General features: G+C 43.5%; 1 long non-coding RNA gene across 1 annotated transcript; it reads right to left on the bottom strand.

The window, feature by feature from the left end:
- Nucleotides 1-17,447: 17,447 nt before the first annotated feature.
- On the bottom strand, nucleotides 17,448-26,995 carry LOC140219320 (uncharacterized). The gene is made up of 3 exons (XR_011895510.1): nucleotides 26,868-26,995; nucleotides 24,493-24,534; nucleotides 17,448-17,587 (listed from the first exon to the last, which is right to left on the bottom strand). It is a non-coding gene; the product is annotated as an uncharacterized lncRNA (long non-coding RNA).
- Between the last annotated feature and the right edge of the window lie 948 nt (nucleotides 26,996-27,943).

Raw genomic sequence — 27,943 nt, 5'->3', positions numbered from 1 at the left:
AATAAAGATTTTTCGTGCTAGTAAACCGTTATAGAGCCCACCGGCATGTATACAGCATCGCTCTGCCATGTCTTCCTGGCTGAGGATTCGCTTTAGCCGCATTATTAACCTTCATTGCACACCGCCGAGATTTTCGACCAGCCGGCGCAAGCAAGGGTAAGTGCACCAATCGCAGAGGCGTGAACCAGCCTCTTCAGCCGGTTGACTACATTCACTGCGCGGCTCAGCCCCATCGAGACCCTCTCCACTTTAGTGTGCTCCTCGCCTATTGTCGGACAATTAATTAAAACTGCTTAATGTAGGCAATGTTTGTCGTTTTACAAGCGAACAGAGAATAACTCCTACGAACGAGAACGGCGTTCGCTTGGGCTGCTCAAACAACGCTGCGGGGAACCGCCCAATGCGTGCGTCGTGGTTTACATACATTTCACGCCAGAAGAATAGAATAAAAACAAAGTGGAATTGTTTTATCTTTGAGGGACCCAGTGGATGACCATGTTGATGTATAGCCACAAATATTCCGGCAAGCAAAGAATCACCAATACCAAAGCGAGGGGAAGTGGCAAAGAAAGCTTCGCATTGGCACTACTTGAACATCTTCGGTTGTAATGCCTTACAAACCTAACTCCGGCAAAAAATTAAAGCTCCCGCGAAATTGTGTACTCTCCACCCATACAAAATATATAATTGAGAAGGCATTGAATTATTATTGGTCAATGTTGAGTTTTTCATTGAGGAATTGTGGAAATTTTGTTGGAGAATTGTTGGGCGGATTGTTGAGTGGTCTTCAATATTGGCCACTGAAATTTAATTGGAACACCATTGGGTGTCTCAATGTTAAGTTACCATTGAAATTCCATTGCGCTTGGACGGCTTGTGTTCATTTTGTTGAATGGTTGTTGGGTTACCATTGATAATGCATTGAACTGACGTTGTGGTAGTTCTGTTGACCTGTTGAGTTATTGTTGTCACAGCACTGAAAAGTACGTTGTGGCCCAGTTAAATGGCATTGAGATTTCAGAAGTGGCCATTGAAATATGATTGACATTTCGTTGGGCTAGTGGATTTTTATTCATATATTGAACTTGCTTTGCTATTCACACTTGCATGCCCCGGTGCCTGCTCATAACTTTCACAAACAAAAGCAAAAGAGAGACTGATCAATTTGATGTACCTTTATTTACACTAAAGATGCGTGCCCATGAAACATTGTTACAGTACATAAGGCACCACTACATCGAACCTGGAGACATAGGCTAGTACCTACAGCACTCTTAACCGTGTAAATACATCTGAAAAAACCTATACCTAAGAATTAAATCAAAACGATCATTGTGGTGTTCCCTTGCGAATTAAGTTCATGACTAGAAGGCAAAGCGACTTAAAAGGCAGGGCTTAAGCATACCCTTTTAACAACCAACTTTGAACACATGAACACTTGAAGCTGCTTGCGTGTGCACACAAGACGTGTGAATACGTTACATTAAAATGTTTCGCACACTAACCCATCACAGGAACAGTTACGGCTGATTGTGAGAAGGCAAAATAACAGACTTGAAACAAATGACTTCACGTAAATATATACAAGCTTTAGCACACGTCTTTCACCACGATTAAAATTTAATGAAGTACCAAAATAGACTTGTCTGAGCTTTTTGTCTTCGAGATGTATATATTTTCAGGTTGCCCAATGATTTTATAAAATAACATCACTCAACTTAGCTAATTATTGATGAGACATCATTTAGAAAGTTGTCTGGCATGGTGAACACCTGAATCGTGTTTCTGACAAGCCAGGTTTGCAAAAAGAGTACACCATTTGCATATTTTAAATTGACGCACAGAAGACTTTGTTGGTGGTATTTTCTCAATTTCCTCAATTTAGTGAGCTCATTTTCAGTTAATTTTTCTGGACTTGCACAAAGCTAATTAGAGCACTCTTGGGGGGCTTTCTCACTATACCCAGCAACTGAGTGGTACCTCAGTCAATAAAGAGATAAGGCAAGGCTAATACCTTGAACGATAAGAGAAAACAATTATTTAGCCCAGAAAATTGGTAGTAACACACGGCTAACACAATTCCAAAGAGCCAAATAGATGGTCACCTGCACGTGCAATATCAAGTACCCCAGAAATCGTCATAAAGGATCGGAAAAGGTTTCAATGACTGGACAGCCAGATTGGTGAGACAGTGAAAAACGCAAATAAATGCGTATACGAAAAACCAATGACCTCAATTGCGCAGGTAAAATGTCATTAAAATGCTACCAGTATTTTATTGCATAATATACATAAAAGTTGCAAGAAAATTGGGACAATGCAGTAACAAAGATGGAGGGAGATACAGCACCCGCGTTGAAAAGAAATTTCAAGTGATATACATGCATATTTAAGCTCAAGACAATTTTTTCTCCAATATTTACAAAAAGATCCCATGTACTGACGGCATTAAAGAAGGTTCCTGCGCCTGGAGAATGCAGCACAGTACAAAGCAGCGTCATGAGAACCGAAAACTAGAGCTTAGTATGTTTAAAACGTACGAATACTTGCATACCTACAGGCTTGTGACATGTCATGCCTTGAATGGATGAAATTCATAAATCTCACACAAATGAAGTTACCATCACTCTTATTGGCTTCCTCGAACTAGAAAGTCGAACTAGAAAAATGTACATCAGTGTTAAAAACAGAGAAGATAAGACCCTATAGCGTTCTTCCTGAAATAAACAGCGCAAATATTTCATGTATCAATTCTATGGACACTTCGCCAATTCGGTGCACATTTATACTTGACAACCACCCAAACAGAGACGAGAAGGATGAATTAGGGTAGGAACACACGTGAACGCTGACTCCACTAGAAGTTTATTCGTGAAGACAAAGATTTTAAACACATTGGCCAACTTCACAAAAAAAGCCATGGATGCGCCGCAGAAACAGCCCGGCAGAACAAAAAAGGACCGAAAGACGTGTCCTGTAGAACAAACATGTGCGTCAAAAACAAAAAACACACATGAAAACTGAAAGGTTTGTCATGTAAGTGATATAAACGTGAAATACTGCAGCAACTCTTTTCCACCATGCGTCACAAATCTTGCTTATGAATTTTGCTTCGTGATCAATAAACATTTCTTCCATAAATCTCTTGTGTTCTGGTCTTTGTGATGAAAGAACCGTTCTTTCTGCTCTATACCTCAACACCAGAGGAGTTCCAGAAGCAATATTTATTGATCACAAACGAAACAAATGCATAACCAGGTTATCTGTTGCCCTTAGTGGAAAAGACTTGCAGTTCTGAAGAGTATTTCTCGTTGGGTAGTATCACTCATCGGACAAATATTTCGCTTTTTCGAAAGATTTGTCCGATAGTTCTCGTTTTTCACGCACGTTTATTCTACATGACATGGCTTTTTCATATTTTTTTTTCTTGTCGCTCGTGGCTGTTTCTGCCAAGCATGCACGGCTCTTTACCTTTGTCAAGTTGGCCAGCGTCTTTAATACCCCTGTCTTCAAAAATAAACTTAGCTGAACTTGCGCTCGTGTGTGCTCCTACCTATTTCATCGTCCGCCTCTGTTTGCGTTGCTGTTTCCAGTACGCACGTATCACTTGGTTAGGCTGGTAAACATTCTCACAAGCAAAAGGAAATACCTCACTCAAAAGGTAGCCCGTCCTTCACTACTAAAAGCCAGAGTAAATAGAAAGTAAGCCTTCACAGCGTCCATGCGGCAGCTAGTACACCACAGAGCAGCACAAAAAATAGTTAAAAATCCCACTTGATGGAGAGTGGCAACATAGATGCGAGTTTGCTAGTGAATCAGCCATATATCAACGGGTGTCTCTTGCACGACGCCAAGCTGCTCTTGACGTAGAACACTTTAGCATCTGGGCATTTGCTACATGTGTAACCTGCGAGAAGGGAATGCGGACAGAATCTGTCACACACTGCACATAACTACGCACAAAATAGAAGTACACACTATACTGGCAAGTAAAAATTTGCGACTCTTGACGAGTGCTGTCTAGAAAAGGAAGAAATGGGTCACTACGGTAAATGTTAGGTAAGACACGCACAGCAACGTTTCACAGCGGGGAGAAATATTCCCGGCTCTCTCGCAGAACCAAAGACCACGCGACAGTGCATAGCCAACACCAAGCAGATATCGAATCTTTGGGTAGAAGTCCAGCAGCAGGAATGGCCTAAAGATACGCCGAGAGCGATGCGAGCGTGAGCGTGCCTGTACGAGTGAGAACATGCACTGCTTCTTTGAAGCTAGCCGCTGCGGCGTGTCTCCGATCATCCCACGCGATTTGTGGGCAGAACGTCGCGTACTCGTCCTTGCGCGTTTTGCGCGGTAGCGTCTGCGCAGTGAGCTAGCTTCATGCACGCGTCATTGTTCACCGCGTAAACGGTGCTCGAGGCGACAACGCGCCGAGTGGCGCTCCTTTCGCTTCTGCAAGCAACGCACATTCGTATCGGCCCAGCTCAAAGAGGCAGCAGAGAACGGTGGCATGTTTCGGTTATCGCCAATTAAAATAGTACAGTACGCCTTCAACGGAAACGCGCCACGCTGGATAAAGATGCTTTCTGCGGTAGTTTTGGCGGTGATAGGCGATAAGGCGAGCCCGTCGGCGTCTGTGTTCTTTGGCGAAGTCGTCACCACACCTCTGTTCATTTGCGCTGTGTATCCGTGTACAGTCACCGCGCGGAAGCTGCGACTTATCGGTTGGCCGTTCTCCTCAAATCCCAAAGAGGCAAAATATATTTTGCAGTGCACCCCATCATTAGGCGCAACCTAAATCTAGGCGCGCTTACGCTACGGCACAAAAGGTGATCACACTAACCGTATGGTATACGATGAGCCACTACGGATTAAAAAAATCATTATGATGTCTTACGTGCGAGACTAACGCTCTGATTATGAGGCAGGTCGTAGTTGGGGACTCCGTATTAATTTTGACTTCCTGGAAATCTTTACGTGCATACAATGCACAATGCACGAGCGTTTTTGCATTCTGCTTCTTTGGAATGCGGCCGCTGCAGGGATCGTATCCACGACCTCGAGCCCCAAATTGCCACGGCGGTTGCCATAGTTACGAAATGCGTAAGCGTGACGTGCAACACCGCCTTCCGGTACGAGTGTGGTTGAAGAAAGTGAACGGTGTGCTTAACATCTCACGCTTGTCAATGTCAAAATAGAAAAAAAGCTACGTGCCCATGAAAACGAGATTACTTACCTATCTGCAGAAGCTCGGCTGCGACTCTTTCGAGGAGCCTTCTCTCCAACAGGCATCATGACCTTTGCCGCGCAACTCATCAAAACAGCCAGGCTCGCACATTAGTCGAAGACTAGTAGCTGAGTCAGCCAACGACTTCAACGGATAAACGTCCCATATATAGTCGTTAAAGCATTTCACTAAAATGTGCGTCATGATGTCCGAAAAGAAAAAAATACTTTCATCCAAAAGCACGAAACGTGAACCACCACACAAGGCAACCAACTAACTGAGTCCGAAAGCCGTTCACACCTTCACTATCGTATGGAGTTATAAAAACATTTCAAACACAAAATAACCGCACGGAAAAACAACTAATTATTTAGTAATAATTTTTCATCCACTAACCTTCACAAAGTTTCAAGAACAACCTAATTTGTAGCGTAAACAACAAGAAGTACGACCAAAATATGCGGCTACGAAACTAGCGGTAACGATGTGGACTGTTGCAAAAGTGGGCTCAAAACGAAGCTACAACGGTTGCAACCGCGTGCGCACACGCACACACCCGAACGCTGCCTTGTAAGGTCCCTCTATAATTTTCAAGGTAGCGACATCTGCCGCGCGCGCCACCTAGTTCCTGTAGCAGACGGCGCCCACGCTAAACCGCGGCGCCGCGGCATTCGTGAGGTGAAAAAATATTTGCATACGCGCGGAAAAAAAACCTACTGGTGCCTGACTGTGGCGAAAAACGAAAGAAGGACACGATCTGCAAAATTTAGTCCTTGAATTTCAAATAAGCGCTCCAAGAAAATAGCTTAAGAGAGCGTAACGAGGGCTTGATCGCCTTGATTCCGCATGTTTACATTTCGTTCGTTTGCGCTCAATCACCGCGCGAGCCTTGGTGATTGCTTGCGCTTAATCCTGTATGCCCTGTGAAATCTTTTGCATGTAAGTGTGCTGCGTACACATAGCGGTTGTATTGAACGAAGAAGTGTAAAAATGAAGGCTGACAGTCGCTTGGACCGAAAAACTTTCGACATAACGTCGCTCAAACATGCGATTCTCAAAGCGCGCGACCCTCACGGCAACTAAACAACATGCTGTGTGTGTGTGGAAACGAGTGCGCCAACAGTCTTCTTGCCGCTGAGTGTGTCTGTCGTGTAGCGATTGCACGACGACTGCTGTGTCTTGTGGTTCAATGCTACGAGCCAGTGCAACTGTCGTGACATGATGAAGAGGCGGTATGGATCGTGCCAGCGTGTCTCCTCGATCGTGTTCGGGCTGCCAGCGCGATCTGATCTCGCGGCACACCAATATCAAGCGTAGTGTGTGCGCGTGCGTGAATGCGGTTGACTGTTCTCGTGAACCGTGCGACGTCGCCGCGTAAACTCGAATCATGACGCGCATTGTTGTGTTTATCCCTTTTCGCCTCCGTGCACCGCTAAAGCCCCGTAAGAATTAGAGGGCCCTTATACGAAACGCACGCGGATTGGCCCAGCTATTACTGCACTGTGTTTTGCTGGCAATCCGTGTAACGCTTGTGCAGTTGCGCGTGTCATTTGCGCGTGTCATCCGTGTGTCATTTGCAGTTGTGTGTTTTTCATCAGTAAAATGGCATTGCCGATTACTGAAACATCTTCGAGTGTAGGGGAAACTTGGAAGGAACGAGCTCGCAGCTGTATGTATTGTACTTTGATATACTGTATTACGCTTTATTATTTGACGGCCAGTAGCTGTGGCTATGCGGTATTCGTTTTTAAAAAGAGAGTAATGCAGGCACTTAGCAATATATTTATTCACATATGCAATGCACAAAATACGATTAGGATATCGGAAATTACCTTTTGGACATGTTGTAAAGCGCAGTTAACAACGCGCGCACAAACACAGGAAAGTGTAAAAGTAGAATTCGCTGCTGAATTTTATTTTTTATCGCACGTAACGCAATGCGGATATTTGTCAGCGAGTTAATGCGTTTCTGCCCCACTATTTACTTGCATGCTAGGTCATACTGCACTTGCTAAGTCAACGGGCTCGTAATGCACTAAAATCAGTAATCTCCACAAACTTCGGCCGTCAACATTCATGCGCGCGAATGAAATAATACTGCAGCTCTGCACACACAGGGGTATACTTTCCCTCGCACGTTCGTATCGCTCTACGTTACTTTCCTCGCATAGTCGTGCAGTTACCGACGGTTCAGTCGTTCCGTCCATTTCTATGCAACCAGAATTACCTTCTGGTTAGGTTTTGTTTGCTGCGCGGGATGCAAAATAACTTCTTGTCGTCCTCCGTCTGATTTCGGCACCCATCCGCACAGCAACAAGGCATTTCGGTCCTTCCCATCCTAGGTCATAACGATCTATTCAGCGGGCTCACAGCGAACTAAAATAAATAATCTCCACAAACTTCGGCCCTCAACATTCATGCAAGCGAGTGAAATACTATCACCGCTCGCTACACGCACGTGTACACTTTCTATCGCACCTTTGTATCGTTGTATGTTACTTGCCTCGCATAGTCGTGCTGTTACCGACGGTTCAAAGTCCGTCCGTGCAATTCTGTGTAACCATACTTTCGTCTGGTTAGGTTCTGGTTGCCGCGCGCGATGCAAAACAACTTCTTGCCATCCTTCGTCCGGTTTCGGCACCCAACCACACAGCGACAAGGCATTTCGGCCCTCCCGGAACGAAATTATCGCAGCGATGTGCATAGCACAACAGGCGAAACGCGCGCACTTCGCCCGGCGCGCAGGAACTTTCATGGCGGCCAAGGGGCGGAGCAAGGTCACATGTCACCGATCAGCCTATCGCAGGCGTTGTCGGCTGGATCAAAGCCTGTCGGTACTTTTAAATGATTGAGGAACTTTACTGCCTTGACGTTGGTAGCGCCACCTGGAAATAAAAATTACTACTAATTTTATTATTTTTCACAAAAGTAACGCTACTGGAATAGTTTTTAGCACCTTTGCAGATGACGAGGTGACAAGTAAGGTGTGATAAGAGTCCGTTACCTGTATTTCTTTCATTTCCCTTTGGTGTTCTTCTATTCAACTGAACATACGGGACCAGTCCTGCAGGCTTGGGAGAGCACGACACTTCGGCGAGGCTCAAATAAATCGCATGCTTCTTGCAAGGCGAGAGTCGGGAGCAGCCGCAGATACAGCGATTAGCTGTGATACTGTTGCGGCTGTTTCTGAATCAGAAGCTCTTTCAAGTCAATGTTTACAGCGGCTGCGATCTCAAAGCGTGTTCGTTGTTTTATCTCTAGTACCACGACCGTTGAATAAAAATAGCTATATTTACTTTCAGGACAGAGGGTGCGTCGCAGGAAATTCGAAGATCTCTCACGTGTATGTTTGCAGCGTGTGCGCTGCTTGCATCCTACGGTTCCCACAGCGCGTCGGATGCTCGAAGGCAGCGTCGTCGCGTGTCGGCGCCTGTCTTATCGCCGGCCGCGCTGCCGCCGTGTCTACTTTTGGGGAACTCCACATGCGCGTAGTCACTGTGTTTGCAAGTGAATTTCGCATTCTTCTGCTCCCCGAAACGTGCTCATTTTGGATCGTACCAATTGCTATGTCATCTAGTGTATGTTAAAACTACGATGGCATTTGTACACCGGCGAAGAAATAAGTCGTTATGAATTTGGGCGGTCATGAAGCTAGTCTAACGCTGCAGTTTTTAGAGAGAGAAACCGGCTACGAAAGTGGGGCGGTCCCGGAGATAGGCGCTTGAGAGTGCCAGCTTTAGCGACAGTACGAGGAAGTGGCACGCTGCGCACGCGCCAAGCATTTCAGAAGTTACTGGCTGTCGAACGAGAGGAGCATGCGCGCGTTCGTGGCCTAATGGTTAGAGCACCGGGCCGCCCTTCAATATCACCCCATCGGTCACACATTATTTTCTTTTTGTGAAAACGAGGCGAAAGAAGAACCTACCTGCCGCAAAGTGACAGCAATGAGGTTGGAACGCTTGGCATTAAATTTTTGGAATGTCTTCATATGCGAGTCCTAATTATTGATACTGGACTCAACTGCTACATAACAAAAGAACAACTAGAAAAATCAACACAAATTACCCAATAAATTGTTTATTGAGAACACTCAACGGTAATATTGTTGTGCCAGTGTTGAGCGAACTCAATTGCTTTTGAAAATTTGTTGAAGTCCGTTGTTTCAACAATTCCCCAACAATATATCAATGCTTAATTAACAGTCATTTTCGTACGGGCACTTTGATGTCGCTAAGCAGCCTCTATAGTCGTGTTCGCGACCGTGAATCCATCTGTCATAGCTTCCGGCCTAAAAAAATGCACGCCGAGACATGAATGCTGTAAATGTGGTAGCGTTTTCTAACGTGGACAGGTCTCGGACTAGCTGCTGTTAGGTGATGTCACCCGAGTAAACCCGAGCCTAACCCTCACCCGATCCCACTGCTCACGTGATCTGGACAGGTACCTCGCCAGCAATATGAGCTGTCGTTTGCTACATACGTACGCTACGCTGTGACATCGTTCAGAGAATCTCGTTGAGTCTTCGTAGTTGGACAAACATTGGGTAGCCACTAGCTCATTTTTCTTTTGGGCAGTGCGGCGCCAGCCACAACGGCACCTTAAGAGGAAGCTTTAGCTTGGGACCAACTCCGACGCGGGCCATTCAAATACATGTAAAATGCAAAAACGTTTTTCTGGGATAACCCCTGGACCGATCTTAATAAAATTTGTTGCATTTCAGAGGGAAGAGAAATTCTTGTGACTGTCGGAAGCGTAATTTCGATTTATGGCTTAAATATTGTTAAAAAGCTTTTCAGAGATTCAGAAGTCTGAAAAAATAGAAGCCCGAAGTTTACATATTGATATCCCTGCAGCAATAACAGGTATCGCGGTGCTGTAAACGGCATCCATTAGATCGCTGAAAGCGGACAAATTACTCATGCCATTTTATGACGCGATTTTGTTACGTTGTTTAGAAGGGTTCTGCAAAAGCTGTATTTCCATATTTCCAAACTTTTTTGCATTCATTTGTAACATATAAATTTTGTCCGCTTTAGATGTACTATTAGGTTCAGTTCACAGAATTGTATTATCGATTTTCCTTGCTGAGTTACAGAGTTGTAAACTTGATAGTTTCGTTTTCTGAAAATTTTCAATTTCACCAACATCTTATAAAAAATTCACGCCGTAAATAAAGACTTCATAATAAACAGTCACTAGAATTTGAGTTTTTCTTTTAACTGCAACTAATCTTTTCAACTTTGGTGCCGTGTTTGCCGAGAAAAACGAATTCTCCTTTTACATTTATTTAGATAGGAGCACCCGAGCTACAGCTTCCTCTTAATGAACACAAGAAATCAGGAAAGGCAAGTGACTGAGGTTACCAAAAAGCGACTAAACGTCACCAGTAGTGATACACACAGGTGAGGGCGCATAAGGCGAACCTGCACTTCCAGTCTTTTGGATCTTTTTGCTGTTTGGCCGGATGTCTTGATGAAACATAAACGTGCCTAGCGTATCTGATCCTTTTTCAATGAAGTTAAAAGCCGCCTTTACAGCTTTTAAGATCTTGAACTGTTATTGTCTTCAACAGGTCGTGATGGCATTAACCAAAAGTATGCAAGGTCACAACAAGCTTGAATTGTTGTGCAATACAGTTTATTGAAAACTTCGTTATACAATGCCACAATATATACAATAAATAGTAAGGCTTCTGCCTTGTTCTGCAGACGTTCATTCTTCCTTTCTGAAAAAGGCTGCCTTCATGTGTATGAGAGGCAGTCGTCATAGGACGTAGTCTTTGTGTGCCGGTACACGCGTCATGACGGCAAAGATGGGGTTATATATATACAGAACCAGTGACTACCAACATGCCGAGTCACGAGACTGCTTTGCCCTTTTGTGTTAGATATTGAGGCAATATATGTTTACTGAACAATACGTAGCTCTGTTACGGGTGATCGCGCTGCAGAATAATTAGTTGCTGTCAGACAGTGTGACGCATAAAAATGCGGTGATTCCTCATATGGTAAATCCTTTTTTTTATAACTCTTTTCACACAGTTGCAAGAAACATGGTTCAATGTCTCTGTGTTTTTGTGATAAATCTGTATGTCCTGTTCATGTAGAAAATAAAAGTGACTGTACATTGACCCTCCTGAAAATGTCAATATTTTGAATTGCATAACTTCATGAGCTCAAACGTGTTAGTTTAGACTAAAGATCACCTTCTAAAGTTTGTATGTACCTACAGTATGTATGATGGGAGAACACGACTTGCGAAAAGTGAGCGCTAAAGCACACGCGTCAAAGTGACACGCCGGCTGCAGCCCTATTCATTGGTGCCACATTGAAATCCGCCCAGTATATGTTCATGCTTGAGGCATGCCTAGGTGTTGAATGAATTTGCACTACACTGACAGAGTAATTAACTGCATTCTTCGACGTGCCATGGAAATCATATCTGCCTCTTACCAAGAGATATTGTGCCCGTTCGTGTGTTGTTTGCCTGCTTCGAATCTGTCATTTTTGCAGTGAAGAGAACGCCTACCATAAATTGAAATCTGCCAAACCATATCGCGAACAATTTTATTGCTTCATTGATTAGAGGTAGAATTAAACTGAAACAAAACCTATGTGCACCCATTTGCAACCGCACCGCCATTTCTCTTCGGTTTGACAGCCTGTTCTCTATCGCATATGTCTCTCCTAAGCGTGCCCCCGTTGAGTTGCGCGCTGCTAAATACAGGGTGATGTACCTTCGAGCGCTATAGGAAGAGTAGCGTTATATTCTAAGCGATGAAATAAGCGTAAACGAGAAATATTTGTTATCGGTATAGGGGTGGTTTATTTACGGCGACCTTATCCTATCTGCTAGACAAAGAAAGCGCTGCCATGTGTGTATACACAGGGTGTTTCAGCGAACACGTTTAAAATTTTTAAAGGCTGCCCGTGGCAAGTAGCTCAATTCTAGTTTATGAGCCGGTCTACTCGAAGCGGCGCACACTACTTGCAGAAAAAATTTGAATGCAACATAGCTTATTAACAACAATTCACTAATTAACTTTTTAGCTAAGTCTCTTATGATCCATATTGAAAGTTACAAATTCCATCTGTGGACTTCGCAAGGCAGATCCACTTGGTACGAATTCTCAGGACGACACCAGTTTCCCAGTTTCGACATTTTAATTCCCGAACTTTGCGGTGAAATGCATTGGCGTTCGAGTTACTTGTGTGCTTCAGTGCTTGAAACGGTGTTGTGCTACCAAATCAACTGTAAATATATATATATATATTGTTACGTTACAGCGCGTAAAAGGGACACGGGGATGAAGAAGAGAAGCGAAGAGAAAAACCAAGACTGTGCAGCGGCCACTCCGTTTGTTCGTAGCCTGCCGTTCCTGCTGTCGCAGGCCGAAATAAACCCCTTTTCTCCGTGCTTGTAACAATATATATATATATATATATATATATATATATATATATATATATATATATATCGTAAGCACTGCGTCTGGATTTTATCTTTCTTTAATGTACGTGCTCATCCTCACCCTCTCAGCGCCTTAATGGTAAGTGGTGCGCTCGCCTAAATCAAAGGGAAGAACTGCGGCTTAACCGCTGCTTTCAATCTATAGTGGCTCCACAGCCACCGTAGTCCTCCATAAAGAGAGCAACAAAATCCCAATAAAAAACGGCGTCGGGCAAATAGATGCGACGCTCTCCAATGCTATTCATAGCGTCTTTACGGGAGGTATTCAGAGACCTAGATTACGAAGAATTCGGGATAAGAGTAAATAGAGAATACTTGGTATAAAGTTTGTAAACAGGGATAAGGTGCCTCAGAAAGGCTGGCCAACGTTTCGATAGGAGGACCTATCTTCGTCAAAGGCGGCCTTGTCATCCTCGGCATGTTAGTTTTAAAGGGTTAGTGAAGTGACGTCACGTGCGGGTGTTGTCGCTGGCGGCTGGGTAAAAACGGAAAGACTTCAAAGGTAATGAGCGCTGTCATCCGACGTCTGTGAGCTTACTTCCCAAGACGATGGGACAAGAGCGGGAGAGTGGAAAGGCGGGGACAAAAGGAAGAAAAGCAGAAAAAAAAAACGGGCGACAACAAGATGAAAAAAAAGAAAGAGAGACGGAACAAGAAAGAAAAAAATAAAGAAAGACGGGTGCATGGTAGAGCGTTGGGGAAGCGAAAGGTTAGGGAGCATTCAGGGGTTTCGTTGGCGGCATGTTTTTGTGGCATTAGAAGAGCCGGTCAGGCGGTCAGTGCGCGAGTAACACAAAAGTAAAAAAAAGCATGAGTTGAAAGAGTGACTTGAGTAGCATAGCAGGAATACATTGAGTAATCTTGAAGTAGTTAAGATGGTGACGAGGAGTCTGCGGTGCAATGTACTGGGTGACTGAAAGGCAGTGGCATGGTCTTTCAAGGGGCAATGCCCCGCTTTCTCAACATAGGTGTCGTTAAGGCGGCATCCAGAAATGGCGACAGCCTGGGTTGGGGCGCCGAAAAAGGCATATTGACTTCGGAATGTGTTGGCGAGGGTGTCTCAAAAAATATATAAAAAAAAGGAAAAGAGAGGGGGAGGGGGACCAAAACGATAATAACAAATAGGAGGGCGACGTGCGCAGAAGCTTTAGTAACTTGCGATTCGCTGATGATATTCCCTTGCTTAGTAACTCAGGGGACCAATTGCAATGCATGCTCACTGACCTGGACAAGCAAAGCAGAAGGGTGTAGGTCTAAAAATTTATCTGCAGAAAACTAATGTTTAACAGTCTCGGAAGAGAACAGCAGTTTACGATAGGTAGGGAGGCACTGGAAGTAGTAAGAGAATACATCTACTTAGGGCAGATAGTGACCGCGGATCCGGATCATGAGACTGAAATAATCAGAAGAATAAGGATGGGCTAGGGTGCGTTCGGCAGGCATTTTCAGATCATGAACAGCAGGTTGCCATTATCCCACAAGAGAAAAGTGTATGACAGCCGTGTCTTAACAGCAATCACCTACGGGACCGAAACCTGGAGGCTTACTAAAAGCGTTCTACTTAAATTGAGGATGGCACAACGAGCTATGGAAACAATAATGTTGGGTGTAACGTTAAGGAGGGTATAAGAAGAGAGCAGATTGGGTGAGGGAACAAATGCGAGTTAATGACATCTTACTTGGAATGAAGAAAAAGAAAGGGGCTTTGGCAGGGCATGTAGTGGGCAGGGAAGATAACCAATGATCATTAAGGGTTACGGACTGGTTTACAAGAAAAGGGAAGCGTAGCAGGGGGCTGCAGAAAGTGAGGTGAGCGGATGAGATTAAGAAGTTTGAGGGACAACATAGCCACAATTAGCAGATGAGTGGGGTAGTTGGAGAAGTATGGGAGAGGCCTCTGCCTTGAAGTCGGCAGAGCTAGGCTAATGATGATGATGATGATATGCAAATGAAAAGACGGGCAAAAAGATCAAAAGTGCCATCCAACGTTTCGGCTAGTGGTCACAGCCTGAGTCACACACACACACACACACACACACACACACACACACACACACACACACACACACACACACACACACACACACACACACACACACACACACACACACACACACACACACACACACACACACACACACACACACACACACACACACACACACACACACACACACACACACACACACACACACACACACACACACACACACACACACACACACACACACACACACACACACACACACACACGCACACACACGCACGCACGCACACACACGCACGCACGCACGCACGCACGCACGCACGCACGCACGCACGCACGCACGCACGCACGCACGCACGCACATACTCACACACGCACGCACGCACACACATATATGTAACGATGAGATGCACGACTACACGGCTATCTTTGGTTGATTTAGCAAAGATAACTGTGAAGTCTTTTTGCTCTGTAGCGCTTGTTCGGGAAGATCGCATTGTTTCATCCATATTAAGATAACTGTTTAGTTTTCTTTCAGCCTTTAATTAAAGTGCACAAACTTTTTAAACATAGCACGTGACTGCCGCCTAATGTGCCGCACCACCCTGAAATTTAAGGTGCACGAATTAGCGAAGGCTGCTCGGCGCAGAGAGTTCGATCGAACAGGCTCTCGACGACTGCGACGGACGTGAAGTCACAAAAGGGGCGTACCGTTTTAAGAAAGAAATTCTTCAACGAAAATGAGGCCGCCACGTGTGAATGTGATATTGGACTCTAGGCAGCATTTCATGCAGAGCAGCCATTTTTTTTTCTTTTTTTTTCCGGATCAATGAAGAAACGTCATGGAGGAAGCGATGCTGATAGTGTGATGGAGGACGGAGATAAAAACAATGCGGCCTCCGGTCCATCACAGTACATCGCAGTCACATGCAGCCTGTTCAATAGCCCTCTGTGCGCGGACCAGATATTTTCTCATTCGTTCAACATACATTTGACGACATTAAAAGTGCGGCGCGTCAGCCGACAGTCACATGTTCTTGTTTTTAATTGGGCTCAAAGTTTAAATAAAGGCTTTAAAATATTAAGCAGGGCAGTTATCTCTTGGCATAGACCAAATAATCCGATTTGACAGAACAAGCTCTACAGCTTCTGTAGTGAAGATCATTCGTTAGAGTTATTTAAGACGGTAATTAGGCGAGCATTTTTAATTACCTATTTTGACTTTTTTTGAAAAAAAGAACATGACGTGCTCCATGTGGCTCATAACCATACTGCATCAATTCGACACGCTTAACGCCTAAGTGTCTTGTTTTAATACTTGGTTCAAGTTATCTAAAAGGTCTCTGCCTCTTTCTCTCTGTATATATATATATATATATATATATATATATATATGTGTGTGTGTGTGTGTGTGTGTGTGTGTGTGTGTGTGTGTGTGTGTGTGTGTGTGTGTGTGTGTGTGTGACGCGCAAATCATAAAATATCATTGAGGCTAATTAGATCACCCTAAACCATACCAAATTCACACACGATGTACTGTGAAATTTAGGTGCGGGATATTATGTTCTCCAAAATGTTCTTTTCTGAGTAGACATCGGGTGGTATCGTAAATATTTCGCCAACACGACGGAAGTGACTGCATGTTCAGCCGTCAGAGTGTTCAAAGAGTCTGGCAAAAATGAGGCATTGGCGAAGTTAAATTTTGATCAACGGATCGAAGGCGATGCATATAACAAATGTGTTGTTTTTGTATTTCAACCAAAAAGTTTTGACTTTTTGTTGTTTTATAATTTATTCTACTTAAAGATATAGGATTAGTGTAACGGTGACGCACGATAAACGCGATAAATACGATAAAACGGCGACACAGCAATACACACACACAAATAAACACACACGCTGCTTCACCCTATTCTGTGTGCGCTGATTCTAAAGAATTTTATAGAGCCTACAGAAAATCTTCAGAAATAGAATAGTTTACTCGTTCATGGAACGGCTTCATTGTTTTGGCCAATCAAATACGAGGAAAAACTTTATAGACAACCGAAGAAGTCTAGTCAGGAGTTCGACGCCTGGCGAAGAGCTCTCACCCCGACATTTTGCGGTAAATGGGAAAGAAAAAATATTGAAGGAAGAGGGGGATACAACATCCGACGAATATTATTGATTGGATTTCAGCGTGACCTCTTCTGCCAATTACTGTCACCTTACAAGCAACAATCAGCCATGACTGCAATCAGACTAGGTTCCAATTTCAAGGACGGTTGAAAAATTAGGGGTACTTTTTGTGTTTTAAAGTCACCCGTATAAAAGCTTCAATGATCGCCTAGAATCCTGAGGATATATTAGAACATGGTAGATGAATTGTAATCACCATAATGTATATCATTCATAAAGCTAGGTTGTCTAATAGATATATATTTTTCTCCCTAAACGATGCGATTTGTGCACGGCGCGTTCCCTAAAGGTTTCTTGGCTGACATTTAAGAAAGTTGGCATTTCAACAAGAGAACAGGATGACTTTTTTGCTTGCTTAATACTGTTCGAGATTCGTTTTCGTTTAGTGTCCATATTACGAAAGTACTTTCATATTTGCTATGGACTCATGAATATTGATTGAGTAATTTTCAATAATTCCCCCCAAAAAAGGCCACGACAAGCACGCTAAAATGTTTTGCAGAGACGGAAGACCATAACAAAGTTGTCGTTGGAATTCAGTTTATTTGCAATGCTTTGAAATTTTTGGTTATTCTTTCACGGGTTAGCACCATAGAGGGGACACATTGTTATATTCTTCCCTACTTCCCTGCTTTTGTTAACCATTACCTCCCAACAAGCTGTACTATTGTGGTCAAGGCAAGTCCCCAGCCGGAGCACGTAATCTGGGGAAGTTCCAGGTCTATCTGCGAAGAAAGTACAGTACAGCGGAAATTATTCTCACAACATTTTAAAGATTACGCTGTCTCGAATTCCTATCAGTTGATAGTGGCAATCAATTTTCATTTACATCAATGTAATAATTTGTATCACATGTAAAAAAACTTTAATATATTCAAGATAAACACATTTCAGGATGAACTAGGTATTTGTTGTGCAACACACGTGAAAAACTATATTGATCACTCATTCAAACTATTCAAGCCATTCTTAATATATGAAGACCTTTTCTTCTTGCTCACGGGTTCATTTGGTGCACTAGGTAATTCCGAGCCTAAAAGTGAGATAAATTAGGGAAACTTGCCTCTCAGGGTGGGAGCTAAGTTGTTCTCATGCGCTTTATTTTCTGTGCGATTGAAGCAAAAGCCGTTACAAGTGAACTATAAGAGCCATAAGGCAGTGATCATTTGTTGCCGCGTAATGTTTAAAAATTCTCGAAAGCAAGAATTGCTAGGCTTTGGATTGTCTGTCCATTTGTAAAGCACTGTTATTGCAGATATCTTGTGCGTGTAAACATGTTCTAACGCGCAATTAATTAGGTGAATATCTTTAGGAGCTTGTGAAGTTCGCATCAAAAAACGCAAAACATGTTTTACTTATGTAAAAGGACAAGCGTGCTTTAGAGATCTCAATACGCCGAACGTTTTATTCAGCCATTTTGTGACATTGTACGATTTATTGCTTTGGTATGAAATGCAGAGATACGCCTAGTGCCGTAAATTTTAAGCACCAAATGCTTTCCTATGAGGTACTCTTGGTTGGGCGTTGCATTCTCTGAACGCAAAGAAATTCAGCGTGACCAATTTTCGCACGCGCATTTCTCAGATTCTGAACTGTCTGGTGTTTAGGAATTTCGTGAATACGACGCAGCGGCTGGCTTTACTTCAAAAAAGTAGTTGGAAATAAGCTGTATTTCACGTGGTAGAAAAATAAATAAACGTGGTTGAATATGTATGAATTATTCTCTCGTTATTTGTTTTGTCACCCAATTGTGCTACTTGTTTATATGCTCTGATTACCTCTGATTGAACTAAAAATTTCCGAAGAACAATATTGAGATAAAGAACGTTGCCCAGTTAATCCCTTTCTGGTGCATCCCTGTATGTATTTTAGGATCCCGCCTCTTTGGACACCCGTTGCGCCAGGAATACCGTTGTGACAAGTTGACGTTCATATTTCGTTCATTCGGTAGTGTCATTCGTTGGAATGCTACCATCACACGAAATCGGACGTCGAATATGCGTGAAATGCAGCTCTCACAAGTTCACATTCCTCTATGTGAGAAGCACAAATGTGAATACTTCAGGCCGAACAGATTCCCTTATCCGGTTGCACGACTAGACTGTATTTAAGAACCACACGTCATCACTGTGTGCGAAAGACCCATCTGTCTAGTTATGTCGTGTGGTTTTTGCCTTACTGTTGAATTGGACATTTGAATTGCGTGTGCTGTTTACACATTAGTCACGGCAAGAGTGAAAGGAACATCGCTCCGATGTTTATTTTTCACAGAAATAAAGGCTTCGAGAAATCACTTCGAAAATTACAAGTAGAACTCCCTACCCTGGCCCCCAACACATACAAACGTACTGCGGTAAAATATGCGCACCATCAGGCGTGTTTGGAGACAATCAGACGATAACGTGTAACGTCGTTTACACACAGTGGTTAATGACGTTAGGGAATTTCAGAAAAAGTGACGCAAAGCATCGGTTCCGCGCAGCGAAGCGTCAAGAAGCAACGCGAAGCGAGCAATGCGCTCTGAGCCCTGCCAGTACACGTGCAGTATTTTCGTCAGAACAACATCGCTGGGGAGCTTGCACGGCGACTGTAGAAGTGGCGCCTTGCCCTCTCCCCCGCGTTGCGGTGCACGCGCGGTTGAAGCGATCGAACGAGCAGGCTGGCAGGTAAAATGGGACGCGCATGCGCAGTACGTGCTCTCCAACTTAGTTGCCCCGCCGTCAGAAGGCGCAGCGATGCAGTTTAGTCTAAAACCCCTGAATGAAATGAATGAACAATTTCGTAAACGTCCCACGCTAAAAATGGTCTGGGTCATTGCGCGCCCCTTCGTTAGAGGTTTTTTTTACCCGACCTATCCGCGTTAAAAATGTTTGAACCAGCTTAGGTTTGCACGACATCTTTGAACCCAATATAATTTCGGCTGTTTTGAGCAGATGTCTGCATTCTGATTTACTATGGGCGCAGATATGGCGTACTCGAGATATAGCTGCCGTTGCTGTGCCTAAGCACAGTAGCTTCAGTCTTTGGCAACAACCCCGCCAATACGGACGCGCGCTACATAAAAGCTAGACCTGCATCACGAGTAGCATGAACGGCGGGGTCTCAAACTGTCAAAACCGCCGTATTAGTCTCGAATTCGCCAGCGAATCCAACTATAAAAAAAAATATACGTCTTGCAAAGCGCGTCACTACATTATGCAATACGCGTCACTGAACGGCTGGTCGAACTAACATATGAAGCGCAATTTTTGTTTCTAAGCGTAGCAACGGTTTAAACTACAAGGAAACGAGTGCGCCAAGCTATGTGCGCAACATCATAATGTAGCCTGCCGAACCATAAGCGTGAACGGCGAGGCTCAGACAACATGAAGCACGACTTTCGTAGCAGCGAGTGAACGTTTACAACTACAACCGTGCCGAACGGTATTTAGTGAGAAGAAAGACTGCAGACGCTCACTCTTCTCCCCAAGTCGTAAAAAAATACCAATGACTTCTGATGAACGGGCACTTTCAGGCGTGGGTCCCGCACATATTCAATTCGCCTCGCCGATCCTGTGCAGCCATATCTTTCGGCGAGGCGCGTTGCTTCTTGCGGATGCAATAACAAAAAGTATTTTCCTCTAGCCTGCTCGGTTGTTGCAGCCATAAGCACAACATACGCTAGGCAATGCCTCAATGCTTGAACGGCGCCAGTGCTAGCAAAACGCTGTGCGCCAATACTCCGCCGCCAAAAAACAACCGAAGCGCAATTGTGACACCAGGGAATGGCGCTGGCGTCTGCTACAGACCGAAAAAGCGCGTTCTAGCACATGACCACGGCGCTGCGACCAGTCGGAGGGTCGACTCTCTGGAGGTGTGGCAGGCGAGAAAGAAAGCGGCAAAGCTCAGAGGAAGTCGATACTTTTTTATTCAGGGGTTTTAGCTTAGTCGCTGCTCCCGTCGGCTCTAGAATTTTGCATTCTACTGTAGATACTTTACCCTTGCCGAGATCTCTAAGTCACCATCAAATCCAAGATGAAGCATGTTGTGTGAGAAGCCGAAAACATACTTTGCACTTGCGGCTGTGACATTCCCATTTACTTGTGTGGGAGAATAGCGCTGCTCTTCGTGAGTAAAGTGCATCGCAAGTCAGCTCAGTCAGAACTACAGAACCCCTCCTCCCGCACAGGCGCACTGCGATAAAACACGCACATCTCCTGCGTTCAGAAAGAGAATGAGAGGATAACGTGTAAGGTCGTTTTCGGACACCCGGCATTGACTGGTTTTCTGGAAGTGACGCTGCAGCTGCAATTGAATGATCACCTAACGCCACCTTGATTGCTGAGACATTCGCACGGGCAAAGCGCGTCACAAAATTACCGCAGCATGTCCTGATTTTTGCGTCTGGCCCAATCTGCTTCAAATTTGAAGTCTGCTAAACCTCGCACAGCTTCGGGTTAGAAGGGCGCAAAACGGGATTTATTGTCCAGAGAATATTGCAGAATCGTCCACCATCATCATCATCATCAGCCTAGTTACGCCCACTGCAGGGCAAAGGCCTCTCCCATACTTCTCCAACTACCCCGGTCATGTACTAATTGTGGCCATGTTGTCCCTGCAAACGTCTTAATGTCATCCGCCCACCTAACTTTCTGCCGCCCCCTACTACGCTTCCCTTCACTTGGAATCCAGTCCGTAACCCTTAATGACCATCGGTTATCTTCCCTCCTCATTACATGTCCGGCCCATGCCTAATTGTTTTTCTTGATTTCAACTAAGATGTCATTTACCCGCGTTTGTTCCCTCACCCAATCTGCTCTTTTCTTATCCCTTAACGTTACACCTATCATTCTTCTTTCCATAGCTCGCTGCGCCGTCCTAAATTTCAGCAGAACCCTTTTCGTAAGCCTCCAGGTTTCTGCCCCGTAGGTGAGTACTGGTAAGACACAGCTGTTATACACTTTCCTCTTGAGGGATAGTGGCAACCTGCTGTTCATGATTTGAGAATGCCTGCCAAACGTACCCCAGCCCATTCTTATTCTTCTGGTTATTTCAGTCTCATGATCCGGATCCGTGGTCACTACCTGCCCTAAGTAGATGTATTCCCTTACCACTTCCAGTGCCTCGCTACCTATCGTAAACTGCTGTTCTCTCCCGAGACTGTTAAACATTACTTTAGTTTTCTGTAGATTAATTTTCAGACCCACCCTTCTGCTTTGCCTCTCCAGGTCAGTGAGCATGCATTGCAATTGGTCTCCTGAGTTACTAAGCAAGGCAATATCATCAGCGAATCGCAAGTTCCTAAGGTATTCTCCATCAACTTTTATCCCCAATTCTTCCAACTCCAGGTCTCTGAATACCTCCTGTAAACATGCCGTGAATAGCATTAGAGATATCGTATCTCCCTGTCTGACGCCTCTCTTTATTCGGATTTTGTTGCTTTCTTTGTGGAGGACTATGGTGGCTGTGGAGCCGCTACAGATTTCTTCCAGCATCTTTACATATGGCTCATCTACACCCTGATTCCGCAATGCCTTCATGACTGCTGAGGTTTCGACTGAATCAAACGCTTTTTCGTAATCAATAAAGGCTATATATAAGGGTTGGTTATATTCCGCACATTTCTCTATCGCCTGATAGATAGTGTGAATATTGTCTATTGTTGAGTAGCCTTTATGAAATCCTGCCTGGTCCTTTGTTTGACAGAAGTCTAAGGTATTCCTGATTCTATTTGCGATTACCTTAGTAAATTCTTTGTAGGCAATGGACAGTAAGCTGTTCGCTCTATAATTTTTCAAGTCGTTGGCGTCCCCTTTCTTATGGATTAGGATTATGTTAGCGTTCTTCCAAGATTCCGGTACGTTCGAGGTCACGAGGCATTGTGTATATAGGGCGGCCAATCTTACTAGGACAGTGTTCCCACCATCCTTCAACAAATTTGCTGTTACCTGATCCTCCCCAGCTGCCTTCCCCCTTTGCATAGCTCCCAAGGCGTTCTTTACCTATTGCAGTGTTACTTGTGGGATTTCAAGTTCCTCTAGCCTATTCTCTCTCACCTTATCGTCGTGGGTGTTACTGGTACTGTATAAATCTCTATAAAACTCTTCAGCCACTTGAACTATCTCATCCATATCAATAACGATATTGCTGGCTTTGTCTCTTAAAGCACACATTTGATTCTTGCCTATTCCTAGTTTCTTCTTCACTGCTTTTAGGCTTCCTCCGTTCCTGAGAGCCTGTTCAATTTTATCCATATTACAGTTCCTTATATCCGCTGTCTTACGCTTGTTGATTCTGTCAGCTCTATTCTAGCTGTAGGGTAAGAGGCTTTCATACATTGGCGTTTCTTGATCAGATCTTTCGTCTCCTGCGATAGCTTACTGGTTTCCTGCTTAACGGCGTTACCACCGACTTCTATTGCGCACTCCTTAATGATGCCCATAAGATTGTCGTTCATTGCTTCAACACTATGGTCCTCTTCCTGGGTTAAAGCCGAATACCTGTTCTGCAGCTTGATCCGGAATTCCTCTAGTTTCCCTCTTACCGCTAACTCATTGATTGGCTTCTTATGTACCAGTTTCTTCCGTTCCCTCCTCAAGTCAAGGCTAATTCGAGTTCTTACCATCCTATGGTCACTGCAGCGCACCTTGCCGAGCCCGTCTACATCTTGTATGATGCCAGGGTTCGCGCAGAGTATGAAGTCGATTTCATTTCTAGTCCACACTGGCCGTTAAAAGTAGTCATCCATCTCATGGCATAAGCGGGTCGTTGTGGCCAAGCCCTAGTTCCGACGTTGTCTTCCCCATCTGGTATTTGACACACTACGGGGCCAGTTAGGAGTGCTGTAAAGGATACAGTTCGTGCAAAGGGCAAACCAGTTCTAAGTCACTGAATATTCGAACTTTATATGCAGGTACGATGTTATCTGTATATTTTATGCGCTTGCCCCCAACACCAGTCTTCTATAATATTTTGGCAGTCTTATCTTCTTGAATAATCACAACGTGGCGTTTGCTTCTTCAAAGATTTTTCTAATGGTTCTTGTGAGTGAGTACTTCCAAGTTTCAGGAGATATTTACGAAGCCATAGCTTTCATGACAGTTCAGTTATAGTTCCCTTTGGAACCAAATACTGAGAAGCTCAGTTTTTTTCTGCTCTTTTCTTATACCACCTCAGTTGTAGAGAGGAGACGACAATCGATAAGACACTGACAAATGATAAGACGGTGTTAGAATTTACGCCGCTTGAGAAGGAGAGTTGAGTTGAGAAGGAGAGTTAATGACAGGTTTGCCTGCAATTTACTAGCGCGCACATTTCAGTAAGAAAATGGCTTAGTTGCTGCCACTCAAAAACGCCTTTCCCAACAATTACCCAAACTACATCTTCGCAATCTTAAGTAGCCGCTCCCAAAGGCCGCATCACTATGAATATCTCTCGAAAATAAACCACCAAGTTTAACCGTGGCTCAAGCAGTGGTGAACAAACAGATTGATAGCTACGATAGCAATCGCTATCAATCTAGCAATCGCTATCAATCTAGCAATCGCTAACAATCCTAGTGCATTTACATTTACTGATATACCAGCTGGTGGAACTCTTACTCTAGATAGCGCTATACCTGTCAAATGTTCAGTCGGCTGTGATAACATACCTTCTTCGGCGGTCCCGTTGGCATAATGATCGCTTCGTGCACCTTTAGAAAAAAAATTTAAAAATCATTTACCATATCTACATATCCGGATTTTCTTAAATTATGCAACATAATCACGGTTCAGAAGGCTGGTGATGGAAACATCCTAGAAAACTGCCGTTTTGTCTCTATCGCAAGTACTATAAATACTGTGTTCGAAAAACTAAGAGTCAAATAAATTATGTCTTGCTTAGAACACCAAACTATTCTTAGACCCTGTGAGCATGGGTTTAGTAAGGGTAGGTTAACTGACACAGCCGTCTTGTCCTTATCTGAACATAACCACCACATAAATGACAATAGAACTCTCGTATGTATATTTATTTATATCAAAAAGCCTTCGATGCTGTCAGTCACAGCATATTGTAAACCAACCGAAATGGTATGGTTTTCATGGAATGTGCCTAGAATTTTTTAAATATAATTTAGAAAAGCCGAAGCAGACAGTGCAAATCGCTAGCACCCGGTCCGATTTTCTGGAAAGGACTATAGGTTTACACCAAGGCTCAGTTCTTGCAGCGATATTTTTTCATTATACGTTAACGACCTTCCTTGAGTCGTCAAAAACTTCTCAGTATTTATGTATGCTGAAGACACAGCTCTCCTATGTACCCAACACTCTCCAGACCATTGCTTTAGTTGTGCGGATGCATAGCTTGAAGGTATCCAGAACTGCTTTTCTTCAACGAAACTAACGTTAGACACGCAGAAAACCAAGTACGTTGTTTTTAATTCACCGCGCGAAATTCTGGATGAACACTGATGTAGATTTACGATAAATATTGAAGCGCTAGATTGAGGTAATCTTATGAAATAGCTAGATGTTCTACTTGGCGATTCTTTTAAGTGGAAACCTCATATCGACGAAGTCTGGAATTAACCTAATAAAGCTTTTCTTGTATACAAGTGCCGAGACATGTTTGACATACCGGTATTAGGAATATTTATTTCACTATATTTCATATCCACTTAAAATACTGTTTTCTTACCTAGGGTTACATATACCGCACATACCTTGAACCGTTTATAACACTGGAGAAAAAAGCAATAGGCTTTACGAAAAATTCAAGCTACAGTGCCAATACTATATCACTCTTGTGAAGCCTAAATACCATGCCGTTCACTGCTCTAATTCATTATAAGACTGCATTATTGATCCATTCCTGTATTAGCACAAACTATTCAGGTTGCTTATCACACTTTTTTTTTATTTTCACGCTATGAAAGCCGTACCAAAGCAAAACTATCTCACTCAACAAAAAAAATATCAATGGCAAGAAATCTCACAGGTAATGCATTCGCCCTATGGAACAACCTTCCACAAGAACTAAAAAAAGTGTACGAATTCCTCGTTAGCATTAGAAAGATTTTCTAACTAATATATAGGAACTTAATATATTACCTCCCAAAAAGCATTTTATAAATACATGTAGCCATTTTGAATAGACTACCACGTATTATCATGTTGTACGTTATGCTCGGTATATAGATGAATGTGTTGCTTGTACAATTGTAACAATATTTTGCTAATGTTGTGAACCTCACCTGTGCAATAGCGCCACGTTTGAAATAGCATTGCAGCGCAGTAATCGTGTTATAATTCGTTTTAAAATCTTATATTGTTAGTAAAAATATTTTTGATTCTATCATTATTGTTTTCCTATGTGACATGCTCTTTTCCATAATTATGGTTCAATTAATCCCAACTAACCTCAGGCTAGGGATTCCGATACATTATTGCAATTGTATATTTTGTTCATTGTATTTTGACAATAAAATTAATTTTATTTCAGTAGTGGTTCTCTTCATCCTTCCCTAGCTACTGGAGCCTGCAAGCCTTCTCACGTGCAGCTTTTCTAAAGGTAGTAGCAGTGCCTGAGCATACGAATCGTGATGCTGCACATCTTGCACAAAATCCCCTAATGGTCCTAATCGAAAGCTTGTGAAATAATGCCAGCCACGTGTTCAAGAAGAATTGCTCTAACTAGCAAGCAGCACCCCGTGCGCTATAATGCTCCTCGATGTTTTCGCAAAACATGGTTAGACAAAATCAACCCCATAACATGCAAAAGGTGGTGCTTGCCCGCAGTGCGGCTACCTCAGAAGCCGAAGCCTTGAGCTGAACCATCCACGAATCACGCATTAATGTAGCACTCGTTCACAGCTTGTCGTGCGCTTGAGACCCATAACATGGCGCGAAGATCCGTTAAGCTGTCACAGACACCACCATGCTGAATCGCTCGGTGCACTATCAAAATGAGGCGCGCAACCAGATAGTCACATGGCAATAAAACGGGCGTCTCGAGTATGGAATATGAAAGGTCCAATACACTTACCTTGCAAGTAGGTAACTTTGAAGACAGCACATGTGAGAGGATCATTTCTAGGATGGCGGACTGGTCGCTTTGTTTCGAGGGCTTGAAAAACGATTTGCTCGTGCGTTTTCCTAGTTACGGGTGACTCTTCTTTTTCTTCATCTAATGGAACAAAAATTCGTAAGTTTTGAAGAGACGAAGGAATGAATAAAGAAATGTCAGTTAATCCTTAACACTAAAGAGAGATATGCGGATAGGTAGCGTCAGTATCATTGTCTAGATGAAAATGACAAAATTGGACCGAGATGTTGCTTATTTTGGCAGGTGAGCCCAATATTGCGGAGTCCCCCATCACGTTGTGACTCGTAATTAAATTGTGGTCCTAGCACGTGACATCACAGAAATGTTTTAAATATATGCATACTTATTTATTACATATCCACAGCGCCACAACGAATTACAATGGGGTGAGTTCGCACAAATATAAAATTGTGAAATTTGTGGGTTTGTATAGAATCGAGAATTCAATGCCGTTATATACGTAGATCCAATATCGATATCAATTCAACATATCAATAACTAAGATATCTTCCCAACTCACACTACAAAAAGAAGCATTTCTGCAATTTCGTAAAAAAGAGACCCTACCCTTACGAGCCTAGGCACCGTTACATGCGCAGAAACCAGAAAAAAAATAACAATACGTGAACTGAAGTAACAATTAAAACTAGAATGTAGAACATCTAGTTACCTGGAAAAAGAACAAAAAGAAACAGGAGCCCAGAGAAATATTGACAATGCGATGAGATCGCTCGCCGGCGCGTTCAGAATAAGAAGAACGGCTCGCAAAAGATGGCGCGGCGAATGAGACGCTGTTTGCAGCGTCTCATTCGAATAACGTGGCATACATTTATTCATTTTTGAGAGGCGATAAATGATCGCAGAGGTACTTACACGCAAGACGAAACACTTTAACCAACCTTACGCTGCCGGACGTTCATTCCCTTTGAAGTGTGACAATTCTGTATTCATTGTATTTTTTCAGGCAGACTAAATTCGCGTCATTAGGAGAACGGGCCACTACAGGTGCAGGCAAG

This window comes from Dermacentor andersoni, chromosome 7 (assembly GCF_023375885.2).
Source record: "Dermacentor andersoni chromosome 7, qqDerAnde1_hic_scaffold, whole genome shotgun sequence".
Classification (NCBI taxonomy): domain Eukaryota; kingdom Metazoa; phylum Arthropoda; class Arachnida; order Ixodida; family Ixodidae; genus Dermacentor; species Dermacentor andersoni.
The sequence above is the reverse complement of the archived record's forward strand: the minus strand, read 5'-3'. Positions and strand labels throughout refer to the sequence as shown.